Source organism: Amaranthus tricolor, chromosome 1 (genome assembly GCF_026212465.1).
Source record: "Amaranthus tricolor cultivar Red isolate AtriRed21 chromosome 1, ASM2621246v1, whole genome shotgun sequence".
NCBI lineage: Eukaryota > Viridiplantae > Streptophyta > Magnoliopsida > Caryophyllales > Amaranthaceae > Amaranthus > Amaranthus tricolor.
In genome coordinates, this window is record NC_080047.1 from 23,342,480 (window position 1) to 23,361,261 (window position 18,782).

An 18,782-nucleotide genomic window follows, 5' to 3' on the forward strand; every position below is an offset into this window, starting at 1 on the left:
ATTTTAAATTTTAATCGTAAAAAAAAAACTCAAATAATAAAAGAAAAATGCTATTTTAATTTTTATTTTATTTAGTTTTTTTAATTTTATTTTAATTGGTCTTGTCTCAACTGGAGAGGAATTATCACTTATCATAATATGTTCAAAATTAATTCTCACCTAGCGTTTCTCGTTCTCTCCCCTCCCCTACCCTATAATATATAAAATGTTGTTTAAGATAAAGATTTTAATTAATTTTCAAATTCAACTAAGAAAAACTTGCACCGAAACAAACTCAATTTTGAAGTAGGACTTAATTCGCTAATAAAATTCTTTATTTTAAAGACAGTCATATTATTAGACTGGTCCAATTACATTTAATAATAAAAAGTAAATCAAAGATTATAATTATAATTAGATCAAGACGCAATGCACATTCTCTCCAAACTAAAAATTATTAGTATTATTAAGTTCTTCATTTTCATCAGTTCAAAAATTGGGAATAGTTTCACAAATTTTGTTTCGCTTTCTTTGATCTTGTGAGTATATACATTGATTTTTTTTTTCATAGCACCATACCTTCAATCGAATTTTCTTTTTCTTTTACGTTTTTTAGGGTTTTAGTCGAATTTTTGCGAAGTTATCTTTATTGTTTTTATTTTTTTACATATAGATTCTATTGTTAAGAAAAGTACTAGGTTGAGAGATGACAAACCAATTTCAATGGTCATTCAACAAATGAATAAGAACGTTATTTCATTTGGAAAAAAATCGAGGAGGAATGCTCAAATTGGTGATGACATTGTAATCCATCATAAGGCAAAGGCTAAGGGGTGAAAAACATGCGTTGTCAAATTAGAAACTGAAGAAGGGATGTAAGTACATAGTATAGTTTTAAGCATTTTATCTAGTTTTGAATGTCATTTTAACTAGGTTCCAGTTGGAATTTTATATACTTCTAGTTTGTGTTTATTAAGCATGTTCTCATTGGCATTTTAAGTAGTTGATGTTGTCATTTTATATAATCATAGTTGATTTTTTAACATTTTTAAGTTAGAGTATTAAAGTAATATAGCTGGTATTGTACCATAATATAGTTGGTAATTTAGATACTTACAATTGGTTTTAAGCATTTTCTAATTGCATTTTAACTTGTTAAAGTTGACATTTTATATTATCATAGTTGGTTTTTTTACATGTTGAAGTTCAGCTTTTTACACATTATAGTTGGTTTTTTTACCATAATAAAATTAAATTTTATTATAAATGTATGTTTATTAAATAAAAAATTTAAAATTTGAAAATAAATTGATGGGAAGCATTTTCCAAATGAAAGCAACAAGTTGCTGTTAAAAGCCACGACACATCGCCAGTGTTTAGAACTGGCAGAATTCAGTTCAGAGGAAAGCGACAAGTCGCTGCTTATAGCGACAAGTCGCTGCTTATAGCGACGACTCGCCGCTAACCTTCTGGAAGCTTTTTGTTATGTTTTGCGTTTGGACTTTTTAATATTTACAAAACTTGGTATCCAAGATAATAAGCTGTAGTATATGTTTTTTTGTTAATAGGATGTCGGTTTATAGGGGTCCCTAAGCATTTTGAAATCAAAGCTTTTGTGTGGTATTATATATGACTTAAGGTCTGGACACATCAAATAATTTGAAAAGAGTTAAATGGATTCGAGGATGTTTGTTATTATCATCCACAAGGGTTGTTATAGTGGAATTGGGTACCCTTATGGTGATATTATTGAGCTTTACGCTCATGGCAGCACTAGTAGATAAAAAGCTATCTACCACGCACATATGTCGCGGTTTTTTTAGGGATATTCTGTATGGTAGGCACCAACTATTGCAAAAGGCAAGTGGTAGCAATTCTTAAAATCTTTTTCCACAAAATAGCACTCAACTCTTGAACAATTAACTACAGTAACATTATGGAGGGAAAAATGTTTATTTTCCATTAAGTATGGAAATGACCATTTTACCCCAGTTCCATTTCATTAAAACTCAATAGCTCCTTCCTCTTCCATTCAACGTGTTCTTCTTCCTCCATTATTGTTCTTCTTCATCTTCAACCTTAAACCATGTCTTCAAATTCCATACACTCAAGAATTTCTCTAAGACCTCTAATAATGGCGACAGACATGGACATCAAAGATAATAATGCTGTTAGATGCAGGTGTAGCAATGGCCAACAAGGACGGATTTTATAAGTTAGGGTTTCAGATCCGAGTGCTAATCCATTAAGGCTCTATTACAAATGTAAAGCCTACTCTTTCTTTAGTTGGGTGAAGGAAGAAGATTTGACTAGATTCGAAAGACAAAGGTTGATGTGCGAAGCATATGAAGGAGAAATGTCTAGTCAAATCGAAACATAGTTGATGGTGCAAAGGAAGCAAATAAGGCAATTACAAAAGATGATGAAGATATTGATTATTTTGGTCTTTTAATTCTTGTCCTTGTCATTAAGAATTAGATTATGGAATGTTAAGTTTTTTTTTTCTATTTAGTGAATGAATTAATGTGTATTAGAAATTTAGGGTTTAATGGGTGTTTTGTTTTGCTATTTAGGTTATGGAAGTAACATCAGTTGTAATATGCTTTGTTGAAATGGAATTACTATTTATGAAATCAGTTTCTGTATATAGAAATTCTTCATCTGCATTTTCATTGAAGCTCATACCCAGTACTAACTAATTACAACATAGAAGTTCATACCAATTACACTCAAAATATAAGTTCACATAATGTTTTCCATAGCTTACTAACTACAACAACATCCAAAACATGATAATCATACCAACTACTTACATCCTCCAAAACATGATTATCCAAAACAACCTACTACATCATTCTAAACAAAAGGATGGTAGCATTCAGAAGAACAGGATAATGCCCTTGTAACTGGATGTGATGAGTTTGCCCTTATAACTGGTCTACTCCTTCTTTTAGGTTTAGTTGGCTGTGATGAAGTAGTGGGTAGTGGTTTTCTTCTTATTCTTTTCCTTAGCTGTTAAGCCTCCCTTACATGTTTTTGACATTAAGCTACTGCATTTGACAGTTGCTAACTTCTTCCCCCTTCTTTCCTTATCAACAGCCCTCTTTCTATTCTTAGTAGGTCTTCGAATAGCTCTTTTCAATGGAGGAGGCTTAATTACTAGACCTTGCATTTCTGGCAAAAGTTCTGTGTCTGGTATTGTCCTAATAGTGTGTGAGTAGGCCTCCTTATACCTCCTACAACTGTAATGCTCACTACAGAACTTGAGTGGATCTTGACTTGACAGGTGAAGACACACATTCCATATCATTCCACTTGTACTCTATTGCATTCATAACTTTAACATCATATTGTTCCTCATTGTATGCTGGTAAAGCAGGTTCCTTGTTTGTTGTCCCATCAAACCTAGGGCTCTTCCTAATGGGTAACATGCTACGAAATGAGATGGACTTTGTTTGTTGTATCTCAGGATAGTTTTGGGATTGTTGGGACTGTGGGGGGAGGGGGGATTATTAGGGGCAATGGGCTGTTCTGGGTGGTTATCAAGCTCAATGGGCTCTTGGTGAACAAGTGACATGTTAGTTACGGAAAGTTCAATAGGCTGTTGGTCAGTAGGTTTATCATTAAGAAGCTGTAAATTAATTGACTCTTACAACTTTTTAAGACTCCTAATAGAGTTCATCAATTTTGTATCCTCTTCAACCTCTACAACGCAAACTACTATCATTTCCTCATTAGGAAATTTTGCAAACATCTTAAATAGGTCATCATTCCAATCCAGCCATTGAACCTCATTGTTATACATATATTAAAATCTGGGTTGTAAAGGCACTTCCTTCCCTGCTCTAATGCAGTCACTTTCCCAATCCAAAATCAAGTCTAAAAGGTTCTCTCTATCTTCATCATAAATAGTTAAATCTTGTTAATTATCCTTCCATTTAAACCGTAAGACCACTCGTTCCTCCATTCTATAACAAAAAACAAAGTGTTCCTGTAGCTATGCAAACCCTAATCTTGCAATCAAAAATAAATTATCAAACCCTAATTTTGCAAACAAAATATGAATCCACTCTACTATGTATATGGGAACCCTATTTTTTCCCAAAAAAAAACTAAATAATCAAACGAAATAGAGGGAAAAAGACATACCAGATGACGAATGGTTGAGACTACAAATGATGAAGAAGATAAACACTGCAACAACGAGAAGGAGATGGTGATGAAGATGATGAACATGAACGCTTCACAGAGATTTTGGTTGAAAGAGATGATGAAAGTGACAGGGAATTTGGATGGAATTCAAAATGAAGAAGATGATCTCCACTAAATACTTGAAAAAGAGGGGGGATGTTGGAATTTATTAGGGGCATTTATGACTTTTACCAAAACTTAACGGAAAATAAACGTTTTGAAAGTTGATAGGAGGTCGAATACTCTCTAAGGGGGGGGGGGGGGGGGGGGGGGTGAATAGAGAGTATGGGCGTTTAAAATTTTTGTCTGGAAGAATATCTCAAGAGATTGAGGGACCTTTCAAAAACTGTGTTTTGGGACAGTTTTTAGGTCGAGTAATAAAACAATAACGTATGTGTGAAAAATAAACTTAAATAATAACACACGATATGTTAACGAGGTTCGGTTCTAAACAACCTACTCCCCGCCTATGGGTTCTCTTTCAACCAGTAGGATTTCAACGCCTTTTATTAATAGAGTTTAAGACAAGCTAGAAGATCTCACTATCTTCTCTCACCACGTTCTTCCCCTTGAAGAAACATCTTACAAGTCCCTTTAATAAAAGCAAATCCCAATCTCTCAATAGAGATTACAAGTTGAACACTTGAAAAGTATTCTAAATTAGGCGTATTAAACTATGAAATAATCAAACTCTTTTTAACACTTAAGCATATTACAAATTTTAAGAGTTAGATGAACTGAGAATTACAACTCTTTTGAATACTTAGAGAATACTAGATCTTAAGTCAAGAGAGAAAATTGTAAGAAGAGGTGCATCCTTAATTCTGAAATGAAGCCTTGTATATATAGATGTTACTCCTCAACATATCCTTGAAGAGCAAGAAAGCTTCATCCTTTAATTTTATTGATATGGATATTCAATGCCAGTCTTCAAGACCTTGAGCTTTATCTCAAACTGACGTTGCACTGACAGCTCATATAATTTCGTCATTGTGTGCTGTAATCTGTTTTTAATAACCAATGCTATGCTGCCACATTAGAACTCATACAAGATATTGAAAACTCAACAAAAACTAGATTAATCAACGTGTAAACACTTATTCAAATTAATTCCTATTTTAAGCATTAATTTAAATTGTCATTTCCTATTTTTAGTATCAAATTAAAATATCTCCTTATTTATAAGAAACTCTTTAATTAGCTGAACAACACATTTTAAATTCAAATCTTAATGTGTACTATTAATAACAAAACATGATTAGCTTGTACTATGGATATTTAATCATCCAACTATTTTAAGCACATATTTTAAATTCAAATAAAATATTTAAATGTTAATAACAAACGTATAAACAAACTTAATTTCAATATTTTAACTTATTAAAATAATTCAAAATTAATTTTAATGAACCTTAACCTATTAAAATATTTCAAAGATAATTTTAATAAACCTTGACCTATTAAAATATTTCAAATATAATTACGAAACTAACCTTATTATAAACATAGTTATCTTAAAGACATTTAAGCGTATTTCAAGACTTATAAATCTAACCATAAGATAAACTTAAGTCATTTACGCTTATTTCAATATTTCGAACTTAAACATATATGAATCAAATATTCTCTTTATGTTTAATATGATTTTAGACCAATTTAAACAACTAAATGTAATTACTTAATTTATTTGTTTAATTAATATGTATTTTGAATTATCATCATTTAAGAGAGTTGAGTTTTCAATCTCCCCCTTGATGAAGTTCAAAACCATATTGTTTTAAAACATATTACTAAGTTAACATGAATTGAAAAACATGATAAGATTAACAAGATATCATTAACCAGAATGTTTTCAAGACTTTGATAACAGTTTCAAGACAAAACAGTATAAAAAAAAATAGTATAAACCAATAAATTTTCATGCATCTCATTATCCAAAACAATAAGGTTTCATGCATGGACAATAAAATTATTAATAAGATATACTATTATCATAAGTAAACGAGTAACTAATCACAATACATGCAAAGATATAATAATCAATATTATATTGTAACATCATATCATCATATCAATGTTTTAACATCAAAAAACGTGATTATCAATGATCATGAACAATAATAACAAATAATCAGCAACAAAGAACATATCACCATGAACAATAATCAATAATTATAATTTGAGAGAATATATCTCTTTTTTTAAATGATATAAACTACTTGATCATGAAACATGAAAGCATAACATGAAACATGAATGCATCTAGCATATCCAGCATACCATAATCAATATCATTCAGCAAAGAACAATCAAACAATCAATATGCATCATCTAGCAAAACTAATATGCACTAAGCACTATTATGCAACATTCAAAGCAAGCAAGCAAGCAAAAATAAAATAAACATAACATAATTTACATAATAATTCTCTCTCTTTTTGACTTTCATCAAAAAGTAAACAAGGAGTAAAATGTTGGGATTGTTAATCAAAACAAGAAAATATAGTTTGCCGAAAATAAAAATATTGTTTATCAACCAACAGAAATTAAAATCACTTCCTGGACCTAGTCTTCCTTTTCTTGGAAAGTTTTGGTTTACCAGGGGAAGTGGTAATTGATGTAGCTTTAATGGATGGTGGAATTGTTTGAATGGGGGTGGCATCAATTTCTTCTTCATTTTTTCTCTTCTTCCTTCTTCTCTTCCTCCTTCTTTTCTTCTTCCTTCTCCTCATCAGCAGTCTCTTTTTCTCCTGCTTTCTCCTTGACCTCCTCCATCACCGCATCCTCCTGTGGCTCTACAGCATTACCTTCATCAATTTCTTCTTCAACCACCACGTCTTCAACTACCATACCTTTCATTTCTTTCATAAACGTGTCCAACATAAAAGTCAAAGTAGACACTTTATCATGCAAATCTAGTAAGGAAGTTTTCATGTCACTAGCCTTAGAGTCAAGGGACTGGAGGCGTGAAAGAATGGTGTGTTCTTTGAGTTGAAGTTCAAGACAAGAGAGCCGCTTACCATGGATCTTTTGAAGATCCTCTTTTTCATATGAAGACAAGTGTGAATATAACTCATACTTGCAATTGATTTAAAAAATTCCTAGAGGAGGGAGGATGTTGCTAGATAGAGATAAAGGACCAGAATAATCTACTTCTTCTGAGTCAGAGAGTAAATTAAAATGATCAAAGATCAAGGTCAAAAGATTAGCATAAGGAAGTGAGAAATTATGAACATGAGAACTACAAAAACGTGTTGTTGAAAAAACGAGAGAAGCATAATCAACGTTTTTAAGAGAAGCAATTTTCCACATTAAGATTTGATGGGCATTTGTGACTAATTCACAAGATGAATTGCGAGAGAAGACGGTTCTGACAAGAAGATTATGCAAAAATTTACCACGCAGATTCAAGGCATTGTGGGTCAGTTGTCTGGTAGGAGAGAATTCAGAATGAGAATCAAGGATAAACATATCCTTGGCATTTTGTAGTGCCACAAAGTTTGGTGTAGAGTCATCAGTAACATTTGAGAATTTTAAAAGATCATTGATTAGGGTTTTAGAGATAATAATCTCTTGGGCTTTAACAAAACTTCTCAAGGCCGGAAAGCCATCAATCACAGTGAATGACAAGTTACAATAAAAGATTTTCACCAAAATAGGGTAAGAAATAGAACCAGGATCCAACAACTTACCGGGAGTTGATTGGATGAATGAAGAGATAATCTCAAAATCTTCAAACAAAAAGAAATTGTAGTCAAGAATATCAACGTATGATAATGCGCGATGTTTAAAGGTATCAATACAACGACCAAAAGCAGTGTGATTCTCAAACCAATGCTTAGGTACTTCTAAAGAATTAAGAAGTGAGGGAATGATTTGGGTTGGAGTTTCCTGTATTGGTGATCTTGACGTTTCACATTTTTCAATTTTTTTCGCAGATCGGTTCAGTTTTCTTTTAAGGGCCATTGAAATGGTTTTGAAAGCTTGAAAAGGAAAGAACAAAAGAGATGTGTGAGGGTAAAACAGAAGCAGAAAAGGAGAGTGTGCAAGAAATGCATGTCATTCACTATAAAAGAAATATAGTACAATGCATTTGTACTTCATTTAATAGTGATTTGACAACATAGGGAAGGCACAGTGAGTATAGCTTGACCGGTTGGAAGAATTGACGTGAAGGGGTGTGTGATTCGGAAGTGTAATCATGAATTCAATTTGAGACTAATTTGATTAGAGCCAAATTCATGAACAAGACTTTATTCCATGGTTGACGTCCAAAAATGTATCAAAAAAACAATTTTGTTTTAAGATAATTAAATATCCTTTATTGATTAAAGGCACTTAATTATAAATCCCATTTTTGTATATTTATATAAGACTAATAATTTTTAAGAAATTGAAATTGAAATTTTCAATTCTCAAACACATGCATGAACAAACATATATAATCACAATCAAAACATGTAAATAATATGTAATGCTCCCCCTTAATACATACTTGGTATTAAGTAACATTTTACCTTTACTATTGAACCCTTACTCCTATATCATAACTCCCCCTTAGTTCATGCAACATCATTTAGCATGCCAAGTTCCATACGAATATATGCAAAACGATCATGACTTAAAGGTTTTGTAAATATATCAGTTAATTGATTTTCTGTAGAAATAAAAGATAGAGTAATATGACCTTTTTCAACATGATCACGTATGAAATGGTGACAAACCTCTATGTGTTTTGTACGTGAATGTTGCACTGGATTTTTAGTAATACAAATTGCACTTGTATTATCACATCTTATTGGAATACCTTTGAGATCCATTCCAAGATCTCAAAGCTGTTGTGCAATCCATAAGATTTGAGAGCAACACGCACCTGCAGCTATGTATTCTGCTTCAGCTGTAAATAGAGCAACTGAATTTTGCTTCTTAGAATACCATGATATTAATGAATTTCCCAAGAATTGACACGATCCTGAAGTGCTTTTTCTATCCACTTTATAACCAGCATAATCAGCAATCAAACTAAAATTTCCACAACTAGGGTACCATAGACCGAAGTCTTTGGTCCCATGCAAATATCTAAAGATTATTTTAACTGCTGTTAAGTGAGATTCTTTTGGGTTAGCTTGAAAACGAGCACATAAGCAAACACTAAATATAATATCAGGACGATTAGCAGTTAAATACAATAAAGAACCAATCATACCTCTATAAGTCTTTTGATCAACACTCTTACCATTTATGTCTTGGTCTAGACTTAGTGTTGCACTCATAGGCGTATTAGCAACTTTGCATTGATCCATATTGTACTTCTTTAGCAAATCTCTAACATATTTACTTTGACAAATAAATCTGCCATCTTTCTTTTGCTTTATTTGTAGTCTAAGAAAAAATGTTAAGTCTCCCATCATGCTCATTTCAAATTCCTTGCACATAATCTCAGAAAATTCCTTGCACAAAGAATCATTAGTAGCTCCAAACAATATATCATCAACATATACTTGAACAATAAGAATATCATTTTCTTTAGTTTTAATGAAAAGAGTTTTATCAATTTTACCTCGTTGAAAGTTATTTTCAAGTAGATGTGAGCTAAATCTGTCATACCAAGCCCTTGGATCTTGTTTCAGGCCAGTGCTTTATTTAGTTTAAACACATGATTAGGTAGATTGAGATTTTCAAAGCCAGGTGGTTGTTTAACATATACTTCCTCTTGTAAGTATCCATTTAAGAAAGCACATTTTACATCCACTTGATATAGTTTAATATTCATGTATGAAGCAAAAGCAAGCATAATATGGATAGATTCTAACCTTGCGACTGGAGTGAAAGTCTCATCATAATCAATTCCTTCTTCTTAATTATAACCTTTAGCTACCAGCCTTGCTTTATTCCTTATAATGTCTCCATCCTCATTAAGCTTATTGGGAAAGACCCATCTAGTTCCAATGATAGTACGATCTGGAGGCCTTTCAACTAGATTCCAAACTTTGTTTCTTTCGAATTCATTTAATTCATTTTGCATAGCAATGATCCACTCTGGTTCTTGTGTAGCTTCTTTAATATCCTTTGGTTCTATAAGAGAAACAAAAGTAGAAAATGCACATAACACTAGTGGAAAAAAACGTATCTGCTGCGTGTCATTTGCTGCGGTTTTTTATATATGCAGCAATAAATAGGAAAAAGAATTAGAAAAAATAAAACCAATCAAATGCTGCAGGCTTTCCCTAGCCCGCAGCATATAGTCCAATCAAATGCTGCGGTTTTATTCTTGCTCGCAGCATATAAAACGTGGCACACTTAAATGTTGCGGTTTTCTTCTTGCCCGCAGCATTTAATACTTTCAAAAACGTGCCTTATAACGTACTCTTCTGTTTCATGCATTAAACATAATACGTTCATCTTCTTCAAAAAACCCGACCGCAGTTTCTTCAAACCCTGTTCTTCATCATTTTAGTTCTTGCTCTTCTTCATCATTCTTGCTCTTAACGTTATACCCATCTTCACGCTGCTACTGTTTTCATAAAACCCACACGAAGAATTTTCATAAAACACTTTAACGGCTGGTATTGTTTCATCTTCTTCTTCACACTGCTACTTCTTGATTCATAAACCCACGACATATTTGTTACTTCTTTTCACTCGAAAAACACTCGTAAAACCCATTGAAACCCACGACATTTTCTTGTTCACTGCTACTTCTTATTCATAAACCCACGGCTGTAACTGTTCATAAACTCGAAATTTAATACTTTGGTCTTGTTCATCTTTAAAACCCACGAATTTAAGGTATTTTTTCTCTTTTTGATTTGTTAAGCATTTAAGTTTTGCAAGATATTCATGAAAACACTCGAAAATTAGGGCAACTGTTTGTATACTAATTTTGTTTCTCTGTTTTTCGTTGTAGATAACATAACCCACGAAATCAAGGTAATTATATTTATTTTACTAATTTGCAAGTTCATATCTTTATTGTTTAACTTGTAATTTAGTAATTTAGTGCTAAAGACATCATTTTATTTTTGAATTTTACATTATTCAAGTTAATGTTATTAGTTTGTTAAATATTTGTGTAATTTGTTAAAAATGTGGTTTGGTGTTATACTTATGTCTTTAACTATTAGAATTACAATATGATTTTATTTACAATGTAGTGCTTAAGTATATATTTTTAGGGTTAAATATGTTTGTTATAAGTAAGTATATATGTTAAAAGTTGTGTATTAATTTTGTTTTGAATTAATTAATCACAGTAATTAGGATGACAAAAGATCGTTTTTGGATGTATGGAAGCATTGAATTGTCAGAATTTATTGATGGTATATTAGAATTTTGTAGTATTGCGGTAGAACATCAAGTTAGGACGGGGCGAGTTGGTTTTTATTGCCCATGTGTCACTTGTGGCAATGTATCAAAGGTAGATAGTGTTGATATCTTTAGGAAGTAATACTTCGACGTGGGTTTAGGCCTCAATATCATGTTTGGGTTTGGCATGGTGAGGAGGGAGTTTACAAAGAGAAAAGTGTTGTTGAGGACGTCAATAATGTGGCTGATGTCAATGAGGATGTAGTAGATCATATTGATGGGTATGAGACAGATGAAGAGAATGTCGATAAGGATGTGGATCGTGTTGATGAGATGATGGAGGGAGTCGAGGATGAGTTAGGAAAACGTCCTCGTGTTTTTGACTTGTTGACAGAGGCTTCTCGAAAGCCTTTGTTCCCTGGATGTACAAAGTTCACCAAACTAACAGCATTGTTGACAATTTTCAACATTAAGTCAAAGTTCAATTGGAGTGACGCTAGTTTCTGTAACACCTCGGCCCCTCGGACCGCTGGTGACTACTCTTGGAGACTGTACACTAGCCCCACAAACCAACACAAGACTTTCCAGCGCACTTTGGCCTCACTCGTGCACACCCGGGAAAACTTCCCAGGAGGTCACCCATCCTAAGATTGCTCTTCACAAAGCACGCTTAACTGTGGAGTTCTTAGCAAATGGCTCCCTAGAAAAGAAGATGCACCTTGTTGATATGAGTAGTCTATCAATTCTTTTTCAAGCTAAATCTGGGGTATTACACTCACCCCCACTTAAGAATACAACGTCCTCGTTGGACCGTAACTTCAGGATCTTTTCCCCCGCTAGGTGCACTGAACACTATCAGTCACGGTCGCAGGGTTGCTCTGTTACCATTTTTAACACCCCGGCCCCTCAGACCGCTGGTGACTACTTTTGTAGACTGTAGACTAGCCCCACAAACCAACACAAGTCTTTCCAGCGCACTTTGGCCTCACTCGCGCACACCCGGGAAAACTTCCTAGGAGGTCACCCATCCTAAGATTGCTCTCCACAAAGCACGCTTAACTGTGGAGTTCTTAGCAAATGGGCTCCCTAGAAAAGAAGATGCACCTTGTTGATATGAGTAGTCTATCAATCCTTTTTCAAGCTAAATCTGGGGTATTACAGTTTCACAATGTTATTAGAAGCGTTAGGTGAGATGCTTTCTGAGGGAAATGAACTTCCAAAGTCGACATATTATGCCAAAAAGCTCATGTGTCCGTTCGGCTTAGAGTACTAGAAGATTCATGCGTGTCCGAATAATTGTGTGTTGTATCGGAATGAAAATGAGAACTTAGAAGAGTGTCCTAGGTGTGGGTTGTCGCGCTACTAGCGTAAAGGGGCCCGGGATGTTAAAAGGGCCCTCGGCTAAGGTTGTAACAGACCCTTTTTTCTTAATCTTAAATATTTTGACAAATTCAATAATCGTGTCGTTTTATTATTTTCTTTTTAATTTCGTTTCGAATTTTATTCCAATCGTTCTTAAGTTCTTTATTTTCTTTTATATATAATTTATTTCTCTTAAAATAAATTACCTAAATATTAAGTCTAGCTAAATTACCTACATAACTTAATCTTTTTATTTCCTATATTAATTCATGAAAATAAAATATATATACATATATATATATATATATACATATATATATATATATATATATATATATATATATATATATATATATATATATATTATAATAATAATAATAATAATAATAATAATAATAATAATAATAATAATAATAATAATAATAAAATTTTAAAAAAAAAGAAAAAAAAGAATAGAAAAAAAAAATCTTGGAATGGTGGCAAGGTGGCTAGATGGCATGATTATAATTTGGTCCTTATTTAGATGGCATGATTATAATTTAGTTCTTATCTTTAGTTTCTTGGCCATGAAGGAAGAATTAAAAAAATAAAAAAAAAATTTCAATCATTGGCTTATATAAAGCAAACCGTGGGGAAGAAAAAAAAAATATCAGAAAATTAATTCACAAAAAAGCTAATTCCTAAAAAAAATTCTAAAAACCTTAGAAAAATTCCTAAATATCCTCAAAAATATTAATATTATATAGTGTTAATTATAGATATTCAAAGGGGAGGAAGCTAATTTTGTGGCTAAAAATTCTACAACAAAGGAAATTGATTAATAGTAAAATTATTAAAGGTATAAATTCTTACATATATTTAGTTACATAAAATTATGCCCATAAATTTTATAAGTGTTTAGTATATATAACTTTAATTTTTTGTAACTTTTGGTGAAAAAAATTAATTCGTTGTAATTTAATTTATATGATTTATTTATTTAAATTTCCAAAAACCGCATAATCGGAAATAATTCTAATAAAAATAGTAAATATTATTATTTTTAAACGAAATTTTTTCTGTACATATATATATATATATATATATATATATATATATATATATATATATATATATATATATATATATATATATATATATATATATATATATATATATATATATATATATATATATATATATATATATATATATATATATATATATATATATATATATATATATATATATATATATATATATATATATATATATACACACATACATGAGATATAAATTTTGTATTAATTTCGTGAATTATAGTGGAGTATAAATATTATTATTAATTTTTGCTAAAAAAATGCATAAAATAAGAAAATTCATAAATTGGGTTAAAAATAAATAATTCTGGAAAAAAAATAATTTATTTTAGTGTTACTGTGTTTTCTTTTCATTTAAATTATTTTTTCTGAAATTTTGTGATATTTAAATTTTAAAGTAATAAATTAATACTCTAAATTGTTATTATGGGCGAAAAGAAAGAAAAATGAAAATAATAATTAAAATTAATTTATTTTGGTGAATAAGAATATACACCAACTCATTTAATAATAAGTTATTTACTTTAAAATATTTCGTGTAGATTTTGATCTTAAGGAAATTAATTATTTATGTACTAAATCTAAAAATAAGCTATTAAGAAATTAATTAAATAAAATAAAAATTTTATTTTCAAAAAATTTAGATGAATGGGCTAGGATCTATAATATACCCAATATGTCCTTTTAAAGACATTTTTAATATTTATTTATGATGGAACTATTTATTCTATCATTTATAATAAATAGACATTTAAGAAATTGATTATTAAGAAGTTAATAAAACTTAATTGAAAATTTATCTATAAATAAATACCAAAGACCCATTTTAGTTTGATTTAGTTTAATAATAAATGATTATTTATATGTAAGTTGTTATAAATTAATTTTTATTATATGTTATTGTAATGTTGCATTTATATGAAAACAGTAACATGATAATAAAAAGGCTTGATAGTAAGGAAATGCCGAACCATGCTTCCGGCATGTAAAAAACGTGGGACGTGTTTTCCGGCACGTAAAATACGACGAACACAGTAAGGTTGTTTAACCTGACCTGTGGCTCGAGTAACATTGTACTGGAGGAGTGACGACTCCCACTAAGTTAGAGGTTTTGGTTTACCTCACCCTAACAGGCCCTTATATATATCAATCAAAGATCATATGTGTTGCATTCATTAAATAAGTAATCGGATTCCATGCCCTAACACTCAAGCAGAAGTGTTAGTAAATCACGCCTTGATACTCAAGCAGAAGGACCAGAAGTTTGATATATATAAATAAATCTAACATAAAAAAAGAATTCCCTATAATACATAAGATACCTTGCATACTATTTATTGTGATGCACTTATTTTTGCTTATTACTTATTGACGTGCATATACTATCCATACTTGTATAATTGCGGTAAGTTTTTATACTCGGTTTTTTTTAAAGCTGACCGATTTTCATCGGTTGTTCCCATACATCGGGAGCAGATGCTGCAGGTGACTTTACATAAAGCTGTTAAATTGTTTATGTGAGATTAAAATATAATATGTATGTAAGTTATATTATGGGTATGTAAAAACGATTGTTATGTATTAAAGAAAGATGTAATACACTAAATTTTATTTTAATGATTTAAGTCTTATTTGTTTATTTTTTTTAAAATACTGTTTTGTTTTATTTCTTTTTCGCAATAATCACAGTTCGATAGACTTTCGCTTAGCATTACTTACTATTATATTATATTAAATCTATATTTAGAAAAGGACTGTTCGTTACAAAGGTATTGTGGTATCTTCCAATAATACCTAGATTCAAGCGCTTGTTTTCTATAATGAAAGATGCGTTAAATTTAAGGTGGTATGCAGATAGGGTGAAGAAAGACCGCTTGCTCACACATCCATCTGATTCTCCGGAGTGGAAGAGTATTGATAGGTTGCATAAGACTTTTTGGGATGAGGTTCGTAATTTAAGGCTCGGACTGTATACGGATGGAATGAACCCATTCGGCAATCTTAGTTCTCAACATAGTACTTGGCCGGTACTGTTAGTGATCTATAATTTCCCACCTTGGTTGTGTAGAAGCGTAAGTACATTATGCTTTCGCTTCTTATCTCGGGTCCTAAACAACCTGGCAATGACATAGATGTATATCTTGCACCTCTCGTTGAGGATTTGAGAAAGATGTGGGATGAAGGCGTTTCCGTGTTTGATGCATTGCGTGCATTGCTTTTATGCATCGTTAATGATTTTCCGACATGTGGCAACTTATCGGGGTATAAGAACAAAGGAAGAAAGCATGCCCAATATGTATCGATGACATGGAATCCACGTGGATTCCTAAGTGCAAACACGTATTCATGCACCATCGAAAGTTCCTCCCACGAGATCACCAATATCGTAAGAAAAAGAAGATGTTCAATGGGAAGGTTGAGGACCGTGTAGCTCGTCAACCGTTGACCGGTTATGAGGTTTATGAACAGGTTAAGGGAGTTGAGACTGTATTTGGTAAAACAGGGCAAGTGCAAGGGGGGTGAAGACCGATTATGGAAAAAGGAATCAATCTTTTGGAAGCTTCCATATTAGAGAGATCTACAGGTTAGGCATTGTCTTGATGTTATGCATATAGAGAAAAATGTATGCGATGCCATACTCGGGACTCTCATGAACATTCCGGGCAAGACAAAGGATGTTAGGTCCGTGCGAGATTGGTTTGAATGTATGGGTCTTCTTTCGGAGTTGTGGGCACATGTTAAGGTAAGTATGAAAAGAAATAAAGCTGATGAAGTTGGTGGCAGTAATAAGGGAAAGGGCGGTAAGAAGAAGATGAGTAATGACAAAGTTTATTTGCCTCCAGCTTGCTACACATTGTCCAAAGCAGAGAAGCGGAAATTTTGTGAGCCTTTGTATGGCATTAACGTTCCGTCTGGGTACTCATCCAACATGAAGAGATTTGTGAGCCTAAATGGTGAGCTAAAGTTGGGAAGCATGAAATCTCACGATTGCCATGTAATGATGCAAGTGTTCTTACCAATTGCATTCCGTGGAATACTTCAAAAACATGTGAGATATGCTATTACCGAGCTATGTTCGTTCTTCAACACAATTTGTAGTAAAGTTCTTGACCCCTTTAAACTTGATGCTCTTCAAGTCGACGTGATTGTAACTTTATGCAAGTTTGAGATGTATTTTCCACCTTCTTTCTTTGACATAATGGTTCATCTTATTGTTCATCTCGTTCGTGAGATCAAGCTTTTGGGTCCAGTTTTTTTAAGGTGGTGTTATCCTTTTGAAAGACACATGGGTGTTTTACAAAACAAGGTGAGGAATCCAGCACAACCCGAGGGGAGTATGACTCAAGGCACTGTGAGCGATGAGATTAGTAACTTTATAGCCGAGTATTTAGCCATGGCAAAGCCTATTGGACTTCCCACCTCTCGACATGAAGGAAGGCTTGAGGGAAAAGGAACAATTGGCTCCAAATCGATCACACCTTCTCGAGACAATCTTTTACAAGCACACTTGTATGTGTTGCATCATATTCCTGAAGTCCATCCTTTTTTGAGTGAGCATTTGGATATATTGCGGGAAAAATATCCTTGTAAAGGGGATAGAGGATTGATGCAGTTGCATAACAAGACGTTTATTGATTGGTTTCATAATCGAGTACTACGTGAACAATTTAAGGGTGTATCAAAAATTGTTAAGTGGTTAGCTTTTGGTCCTCGTGATGATTTTCAACAAATATAAGGGTTACGATATCATTGGTTTCACATTTTGGACTGAGGGTCAAGATAAGAAGTCATCTTATCTGTAGAATAGTGGGGTTTCTATTTTGGCGTCATCTACATTTTGGCATCCTAATATTACTTGGTAAGTTGTGATTTTAAGGTTTTTAAAACTTTTTTGGCACTTTCGCACACAACACTATTTTGTTAGAATAGAATTTACGTTCCTATGTTTTAATATATTTCTATTCATACTCTTTTAGGTACTTATATACAATGCATCTTTTTAGAGACAAAATTTTCCCCGAAATTGGGACCTCGGATAATGAGCATCATCGTTATGACACTGAAGAGGACCAAATTGTTAGATACGAGCGTATGGCTGAGGACGCTCCACCACTTAACAATTGTTAAAACCCTGTGTGAGGAGGACCCAATCGTTCTAACCCTACAGCAGGAACAATTCTGCTTTGTTGAGAACCTATTTGTAATTATTGGTCCTAGTGACATTGGGCTATTTTTGAGAGGAGAAATGTTGAATGTAGCTCTTAACCATGTCTACATGAGGTGATGTTCATTATCTTACAATTTAGGCATTATTGTTTAATTGTTTTAATAACCGAATTACTGACAAAATTTTCTTATTCGTGAGTTTAGTACGGCTTACGAAGAGCTAACTTCTTGCGAACCTCCAATAAAAATTGGATGGTTTTGTCTTGAGTCGATTTTGGGTACTAAAAGCGTAAATGATCTAGATGACGTCAAAGAATACATTGAGACTGCTTTGAATAATTCCCTTGCATCTAAACACGTTCATTCTAGCTCCATATGTGGAAGAGTAAGATTTATTTTTGAAATTGAACTTATCTTTTGATTTTTAAGTTCACATAATCTCTAATTTTTTGATTTTAAATTGCGTTTGTAGTTTGCATTGGATACTTTTGGTCATATGTCCTTTAACGAACACTGTGCACGTCTTCGACTCATTACGAAAACCTTAAAGCCCGCCTCGCAACACAAAATTCAAAGCCTTGTTGAATGCGTACGTAATTTTATAAATTTTACCAATTTTCATTTAATTAAGTTATATATATATATATATATATATATATATATATATATATATATATATATATATATATATATATATAT